Below are 9,823 nucleotides of genomic sequence, written 5' to 3' on the forward strand. Positions count from 1 at the left end.
CTCTGAAACCTCTTTAAATTGACAAGGTAAATTGTCACTGAACTACTTTTTCTCTGTATACCAGTACATTTTTTGTAGTGTTGCAAAAGAGTAATATGAGTTGTGTGTCATTGGGTTACTGATTCATTGATGTATACAATAAATAGCATGTGTTGTGAGAATTGTTATTATTTTCTATATGTTGAGATAAATAAATGATAATTATGTGTTGTTTTCTGAAGAAAGAATTTTCATGAAAGATATCTTAGGGCTTCTTAGGACTTCTGTTTTTGTATTAACAGTTCAAAGGATGTGAAGCTCCAGAATTTACCAGTATATATTTATTTTTTTAATAATACACTTAGCAACAAAATAAACATACTACCTCTTTGTAGACCTTAGCTAGATGTCCTTTGAGACTACTATAGACTTAAATCTGCTTTGTTTTTATGCTAAAGATATTTTTTTAATGCTACATAGATATCTTTCTGCCTGTCGAAGACTTCAAGTAGGCTTCAATTTTTTTCAGGTTAAACACAAATCAAATTTTTTGATAATTGAAAAATCTATTTCAGAATGTTTTCAAATTTAAGACTTGATTTCCTTGCTTTAAAAACCATTGTGTCATAATTTCTGATTAGTTCAAAAAATGTAGCCATTTGGCAAATGAATTTATAATAGTGGTGATATGTTTTTTGGTTCATTTAGTATAATTCAAATAATAAATCATGCCAGCAGGAATTATTATTGTTTTGTTTATTAAATTTCTTGTACCATTAGTTATTTGTATGATTTTTTAATGTACTACAACGAGTATAAGTGTATATTATCACTTGTGATTACAGTAGAACAGATTAAGGTTGTTGATGTTGGTAACATTTTTCAAATATTGAACAAACCCTTTTGAGAGAATAAAGTGTAAAATACAATGTGTACTAACTTGCACAAATTATATTAATGTTTACTTAATCATTTTACTAGCAGTGAGTTTGAAAGATGTTTAATGATTAACTGTGAAGTGTTCAAGAAAAAAAGTATTTTTGGTGTTCCAATAAAAAAAATATTTGAATGTTTTGTTCCTTTTTTCAAGCGAAAGTATTTACAAGTTATCCTAAAAGTCAAATGGCTTATCTAGGGTTTGCTTACAGACTTGTTGCCATAATTATTGATATTGCTAATCATAAACTTTAACAACTACTTACCACAGATGTTGATAAGCACTGTTTCCATATAGAATTCTGTTATAAGAATTTGAAGGCTATTAATGTAAGCAATATAGTTTTCATCAAAAGTCTGTACAGACATAAATATCTGATTACTTTATGAGATGAAACTATACTCGTCATTCTTAAACATACAAAAACCCATTTTATACTAAATTTTCGATAACAAATGGGTATTGAAGACCTTTACCTTTAAGGAGGTAAAATGCAAACCTACAAATTCCTCTTGTTCATCTTCCTTAAACGAATATAGCCCTGTTGGGCGTGTTATAACTGGAATTTTGGCATTTTTGAAAATATACAACTTTGAGAGTTGAATTGCCTTCCTGTTAAAACCCTTAAGTTTATTTGCTTTCTTTTAATATATATTTAGCTAAGATGGCTTTGTTTTCGTCATAGTTCTCTCAATAGACACCGTGCAGAATCTTAACACTAAACATTATTATTCTGAAATCAAACTAGTAATGAAAATACTACAATTCAACCCCGCCTAGCACTTGAAATTCCTATTTCAAAATGTTACTAGTTCAATATGGTCCGTGTAACACTTAACAAATCAAATTTTATAGGGTGTTCAAATTTGAGTGTTTTTGATTTTTATGCCCCACCTAGGTGCATTATGTTTTTCGGTCTGTGCGTCCATTCGTCTGTCTGTTCTGCTTCAGGTTAAAGTTTTTGGTTGAGGTAGTTTTTGATGAAGTTGAAGTCCAATCAACTTGAAACTTAGAACACATGTTCCCTATGACATGATCTTTCTAATTTTAATGCCAATTTAGAGTTTTGACCCCAATTTCAGGGTCAACTGAACATAGAAAATGATAGTGGGAGTGGGCAGGTAAAAGTTTTTGGTCAAGGTAGTTTTTATACGACCGCAAAAAAAATTCGCGGTCGTATATTGGTATGACGTTGGCGTCGTCGTCCGAAGACAAATTGATTTTCGCACTCTAACTTTAGTTTAAGTGAATAGATCTCTATGAAATTTTACCATAAGGTTCAATACCACAAAAGGAAGGTTGGGATTGATTTTGGGGGTTATGGTACCAACAGTTAAGGAATTAGGGACCAAAAAGGGGCCAAAAATAAGCATTTTTGTAACTTCCAGACATAACTTGTGTGTTAGTGTATGGATCTCTCTGACATTGTACCACAAGGTCCCATATCACAAAGGGAATGTTGGGATTGATTTTGGGGGTAATTGCCTCAAAATTTTAGGAATTAGGGGCCAAAAAAGGGCAAAAAAAAACAAGCATTTTTTCTAGTTTCATAACAATAACTTGTGTGTAAGTGTATGGATCTTTCTGAAATTGTACTACAAAGTTCCATATCACAAAAGGAAAGCTGGAATTGAGTTTGGGGGTAATTGCCCAAAACGTTTAGGAAAAAGGGGCCAAAAATAAGCATTTTTCTAGTTTCCAGACAAAAACTTGTGTTCAAGTGTATTGATCTCTCTGAAATTGTACTGCAAGGTACCATACCACTAAAGGAAGGCTGGGATTGATTTTGGGGGCAATTGCCTCAAAATTTTAGGAATTAGGGGCCAAAAAGGGGCAAAATACAAGCATTTTTCTAGTTTTCAGACAATAACTTGTGTTCAAGTGTATGGATCTCTCTGAAATTGTACTGCAAGGTACCATACCACAAAGGGAAGGCTGTTATTGAGTTTTGGGGTGATGAATCATAAGGGGTGCAAAAAATTGGGGGGGGGATTTTTTTTCCCTTTTTTTCCTTTTTTTTTCTTTAAAATTTTCCATTTTAAATTGGTTATTTCTGATTTATATATAAAAGCAAATAATAATGATATGGTTTGAATAGATAAATTAAATTTTTTTAAGTTCTTAGACCACATTCATTCTGTGTCAGAAACCTATGCTGTGTCAAATATTTAATCACAATCCAAATTCAGAGCTGTATCAAGCTTGAATGTTGTGTCCATACTTTCCCCAACTGTTCAGGGTTCGACCTCTGCGGTCGTATCAAGCTGCACCCCAGCATTTTATTGATGAAGTTGAAGTCCACTCAACTTGAAACTTAGTACACGTGTTCCCTATGATATGATCCTTCTAATTTTAATGCCAAACTGAGTAGTCTAAGTGCCAAATTAGAGTTTTGACCCCAATTTCACGGTTAACTGAACAAAGAAAATGATAGTGCGAGTGGGCAGGTTAAAGTTCTTGGTCAAGGTAGTTTTTAATGAAGTTGAAGTCCACTCAACTTGAAACTTAGTACACATGTTTCCTTGTATGATCTTTCTAATCTTAATGCCAAATTAGAGTTTTTACCCCAATTTCACGGTCCACTGAACATAGAATATGATACAGTCCATCAGATTGTCTTTTTCTGAATTTTATGCCAATAGGCGAGACATATCTGTGTGTCAACAGTTTATTTTCTTATGGTATACTTTTGCGCCATATTTACCTGTAAACGATTTACCTATGTACATGTAGCATTAAGAATACTCACTTGTAAGGATGTTTGAAATTTTGTTCAAAAAGATAGAGTCTGATAGTGGGCCTGAAACCGACCTAGTTGTGATAATAAATTCCGTCAGACTTTTGTAGAGAAAATAAAGAAATTAGATGGAGATATGCTGTTAAATCATGCTATGCAAGGCTATTTACGGATGACTCGTACACAGTTATTTGATTGGGGAATGAAATCACATACATTAGTCAAGCACACAGAAACTGGCGCAAATGGATATCGGCCCCAAATACGATGTCATTAAATGTAACTATACAAAGAGTTAAAAGATGTTAATAAAATGCTAAAAGTTGTTAACTTCTACTTCATTCGGTCTCTGGGGGGAAGTTGTCTCATTGGCAATCATAACACATCTTCTTTTTTTATATAAAATTTAGATATGACACTGCAATATACCACTGAAGTCTGCTAACTGCTGCTTCAACTATTCTCGGGACCTCGGTGAGCGAGTGGCCTAGCTACTGTCACATGATCACTAGCCTGCCAACACGGAGGTTGTGAGTTCGAATCCCACACATTGCTGGTGCGTTCGACTCCAAACTTAATTGACTAGGATTGTCAATTTTCCTACCGAAGGTCGGTGGTTCACTCCGGGCACTCCAGCTTCCTCCACCAATAAAAATAACCGCTAGCCAATAGTGCTGAAAGTGGCATTTAACATCAATCAATTAATCAATCAATCATTTATTTTCTTTAACGTTGATGCCGCATTACATAGTCTGAATGGCATTGATGTATACTGCTAAACTCCATCGTTTGAGGTGGAAAACGCATTGTTTTCCTTAGGTTTCATTGGTACTTGATTATAAGCCCTATCCAAGTCCAGTTGATATATCACACAAAGCATCCTAGTTATCTTCAGTTCTCAGTATGGGATACACATCTTTTATTGTCTTTTCATTTAATTTCCGGCAATCCACACATAGCTGTCATGACCAGAGTATTTATTTTTTTGGATACAAAGACAATGGGAGCAGACCATGGAATACATGATTATTCTATGCAGAGACATTATTTGTTCTGTCATACTTTTCTTCTGCAAATGCGCTTCTTCATTTACCAAAATTTGCATCTTGAATAATAGGACCCTTATCGGGGGTTCTTTGATTGGTGTTTCATCATGTAATTTGATAGAATGCATCACGAACAAAGTTTTTCCAGGTTTTCAATTAGGATTTGCAAATATGTCTCTTGGTATTGCATTAACACCTTCCAAAATTGATCGGTTAATAACTTCTTTCCATCAAGAAACTTCTTGTCCAGGTAACTGTGCATCAGTCTTCTATCTTTTTTCACATCAATGTGACAAACATCAACATTATCAATCTCTACCTCAGCATTGCCACCGATATTCATAACTGGAACAAACAAAGCCATATGTGCTCCTTTATACAGTATGACATCTGTCTTGGTTGTATTAAATAATCTAGCATTAATTATTCCATTCAATTCAATCACAAGCACGTACACTTGCTAGCACTAGTCCATTATTTTTTATAAAACTTCTCTCAGGAGACAGAACCCTATAAGTATTCAATGAAGTATTTCCTACCTTTCTTGAAAATCACGATTTTACTACTTTCAAAATTACTACCCATCACCTTTATCATGACAATAACAATAAAATTTCAATACAAACTGTTAGACTGATTTTTGTCGAGCCTGCGACTTTTGTCGCAGAAAGCTCGACATAGGGATAGTGATCCGGCGGCGGCGGCGGCGGCGGCGTTAGCTCACTTCTTAAAAGCTTTATATTTTAGAAGGTGGAAGACCTGGATGCTTCATACTTTGTATATGGATGCCTCATGTTACGAAGTTTCCGTCAGTCACATGTCCAATGTCCTTGGCCTCATTTTCATGGTTCAGTGACTACTTGAAAAAAAGTTAAGATTTTTTGTAATGTTAAATTCTCTCTTATTATAAGTAATAGGATAACTATATTTGGTATGTGCGTACCTTGCAAGGTCCTCATGCCTGTCAGACAGTTTTCACTTGACCTCGACCTCATTTCATGGATCAGTGAACAAGGTTAAGTTTTGGTGGTCAAGTCCATATCTCAGATACTATAAGCAATAGGTCTAGTATATTCGGTGTATGGAAGGACTGTAAGGTGTACATGTCCAACTGGCAGGTGTCATCTGACCTTGACCTCATTTTCGTGGTTCAGTGGTTATAGTTAAGTTTTTGTGTTTTGGTCTGTTTTTCTTATACTGTATGCAATAGGTCTAGTATATTTGGTGTATGGAATGATTGTAAGGTGTACATGTCTAGCTGGCAGGTGTCATCTGACCTTGACCTCATTTTCATGGTTCAGTGGTTATAGTTAAGTTTTTGTGTTTTGGTCCGTTTTTCTTATACTTTATGCAATAGGTCTACTATATTTGGTGTATGGAATGATTGTAAGGTGTACATGGCCAACTGGCAGGTGTCGTCTGACTTTGACCTCATTTTCATGGTTCAGTGGTCAAAGTTAAGTTTTTGTGTTTTGCCTTTTTTCTTATACTATATGCATGATATGCAATAAGTCAACTATATCTGGTGTATGGAAATATTCTATGATGTACATGTCAGTCTCGCAGGTTTTATTTGACCTTGACCTCATTTTCACGGTTCATTGCTCAGTGTTAAGTTTATGTGTTTCAGTCTGTTTTTCTTAAACTATAAGCAATAGGTCAGCTATATTTGTTGTATGGAAGGATTGTAAGCTGTTCATGTCTGCCTGGCATGGTTCATCTGACCTTGACCTCATTTTCACGATTCATTGGTCAATGTTTAGTTTTCTTGGTTAAGTCTGTTTCTCAGAAACTATAAGCAATAGGTCAACTATATTTAGTGTATTGAATGATTGTAAGGTGTACATGTATTTCTCGTTTGGTTTATATGACCTTGACTTCATTTTCTTGGATCATGTTAAGTTTATGTAATAGTTGTAGTAAAGCTTTCATTTAGGACTATCAACATAATATCAATGGTTAGTAAAGAAGGCGAGACATTTCAGCGTGTGCACTCTTGTTCATTATAACATTGAAGTGGAATTATAGTCTTATAGGATTGTAAGTATGCTTTATTTTATCACCTTGCACTTCCTACAACAGTTTGTTCAAATTTCTGACCAGTTGAACAGTTTGGTTTTACAAAAAAAATTGCAATTTGGTCAGAATTTTAAATAAGTTGCAATAGGTTGAGAGCAACACTTACAGTCAAGTCACAGTAACTATAATTATGAGGGTCTGGATTGGGGGTCCTTACCTTCTGTATTCTTTAATTTTTTGGGGCATGTTTCTTTATCTTTAGAAATAATGCTTATTCTGTAGAATTCTCATAAAAATTACTTTACCATCAAATTATTATTATCACGATTTCTTTATTCTTAATCAGTATTATATTGCCTAATTCTTATTTTCCCCACAGTAAGACTTTATACTGTTGTACCCCATCATTTTCTGTTCTTTATTTTTTTCTCTCTAATTATTTTTCTCTATTAATTATTTCCCCCCATTGTTCCCTATTCTGAACACCCCATCCAGACCCTCATTATTCAGTAAATATTTTAACATTTTATTATGTTTACTAGGCAGAATATATGTATGACTCATATATGGAACTTTTGGGTTCAAAATAAAGATTCTCTTATCACGTATATATGCGTAAAACAAAAACAAAGGCACAAAAAAACAAAATAAAAAGGATATTTGAGTACCACAAAATTGCTGAACATTAGATAAATCTGATCAAATTAAGTTTTGGACCATGGCAAGAATAATCAAAATGCATTAATTCATTTGAGTAAAAGTAAGTTGCTAAAAATAAATGGAACCAACCGCTCTTTTTATAAATAGCAGTTGTAAAATTAAAATTACGAAATGACTTTATTTGTTTAAACTCTAGCGAGATAGTTCACACATAGAACTTATTTTGATACCACAGTCACTACTCAAAAAATGGAAATTTACACTGATGGGGTAATTGAAGTGATACTTTTTGTCGAAGACTTTAATTAGTTCTTAACCGACCCACACTGTCATTTTCATGGTTTAGGTCACCTCTCTAACTTAATTTTTAATGATATCCTTTTTACAAGTATATCATGGGATAGATAAGATCAACTTAATCATACTAATTGTAAGTTGACCTCCCAATTCCCAACCAAACTTTTAAGTGACCCAAAGGCATTCTTTCCTCATATTAGTTGGCAGCTCGTTTCATAGTTTGGCTCCTGCATATCTGAATGGGGCGTATGACATTTGCGCCGATTTTATAAATTTTCAGTTTTTCATTTGCGCCGATTTGGTTGTTAATTTCATTTGCGCCTATTCAATAATTTTAAGTTCCATTTGCTCCTTTTTGCATTTTAGTGCTGTGCCTTTTTCATGGCGTAAATAGGTTTCATTGTCCTTTGATATTTTAAAGGCTGTAAATAGATTTTTATATCATTTGATATTATATTGCTGTGTGTTTCTTTATTCTACATTGGCTAGAGGTATAGGGGGAGGGTTGAGATCTCACAAAACATGTTTAAACCCGCCGCATTTTTGCGCCTGTCCCAAGTCAGAAGCCCCTGGCCTTTGTAAGTCTAGTATGTTTTTTTTTTATTTTAGTTCATTTATGTTTTGGAGTTTAGTGTGACGTCCATTTTCACTGAACAAGCACACAATTTTATTTAGGGGCCAGTTGAGGACCACCTCCGGGTGCGGGATTTTCTCGCTGCATTGAAGACCCATTGGTGGCCTTCGGCTGTTGCCACGGTCTGCGCTTTGGTCGGGTTGTTGTCTCTTTGACATATTCCCCATTTCCATTCTCAATTTTATCAGTTATTTTAGTGGATGCAAACAGCTAGAGTGCTTTTAACCTTAAAATTGACTTGTTTTGCTCGAAATCCTACTTCCACCTACCCGTTGTGGGCAGGAGGCAACAGTTATATGCATGTTTTAATTGATAATTCATAACATATGTATAACTGGCTAGTGGAAGAGGTTTATAATGATAAATAGAAATAGTTTTCACCTGTAATTTACCTGTAAAACAATCGGCGCAAATGACAGACTGAAATAATCGGCGCAAGTGAAATGCAGATCGGCGCAAATGCAAAACGCCGATCTGAATGAGTGCAGCACATAGGTGGTCAGACTATTAAAATCATACCTCTCACTTGCCATATTTATATATATATATATCGTTTATGTATATGTGCAACGCGACATATCAGAAAACGGGATCGCTGAGCCGGGTTTGATTTTAATCAGACTAATAGGCGGTTTTCCTTACCTGTAAATATCAGCGATATACATGTATAATTGTCATTTCTGAAAGAATAACGACAATTTTTAATTTCGATAGGTTCATATTAATACATTGGACATTGTTTATTAACAGTTTTGTATACCTCTATTGATATCATTCTAAGTACATGTATTTTGATTTTAAACCTGGTATTTTTGACTTAGTTAAAAGCTGTTATGTACTAACAGAGGCATATATAAAAGTGAAATCATATATGCATATTATATTGTTATTCAGGTCTCAGACAGGGTTTATAATGCGACATTACCGGCTGAGCGTTTATATTGATCCCTTAATTAATCATTACTCTTATATATGGCGGTGGACACGGTGCAGGTGGTGTTGCCACGATGTCACAGAAGCAAAAGGTTCTAATCCCGCTGAGGGAAAAACAAAAATTCGAAGATCTAATTAACTTTGTTGGGCTAAATTTGAGACGAATTATATATATATATCAGTACATGTTTCTTTATATTTTGTGTTTTTCACTGAAGTAGATAACTTATATCGCTTTATTGGATTGTAAAATAGCAGTACAAAATTAGTCTAGTTTTTGCTCAAATCGGAAAATATTGAGACAGAATGGCAATGTTTGAGTAAAACAGTTTATTTTGATAAAGAAGAATAAGTGATTTATTGTATTTATTAAGACCATTTTTACAAAAATAAAATTTGTTTTTGTTCGATTCAAATTTTAAACTAAAGCGATATATGGGGAGATAACTATTACTGTAAAATTTCATAAAGGAATGTTAATGAAATTTTCATTTTTTACTTGTAGAAAGAAAACAAGTTCGCTGATACCACTTTTTATTTTTAATTTCTAAATGCATGTTATAAGACCTATCTTCCCATAT

Source organism: Mytilus californianus, unplaced genomic scaffold (genome assembly GCF_021869535.1).
Source record: "Mytilus californianus isolate M0D057914Y unplaced genomic scaffold, xbMytCali1.0.p SCAF_4, whole genome shotgun sequence".
NCBI classification, from domain to species: Eukaryota; Metazoa; Mollusca; class Bivalvia; order Mytilida; family Mytilidae; genus Mytilus; species Mytilus californianus.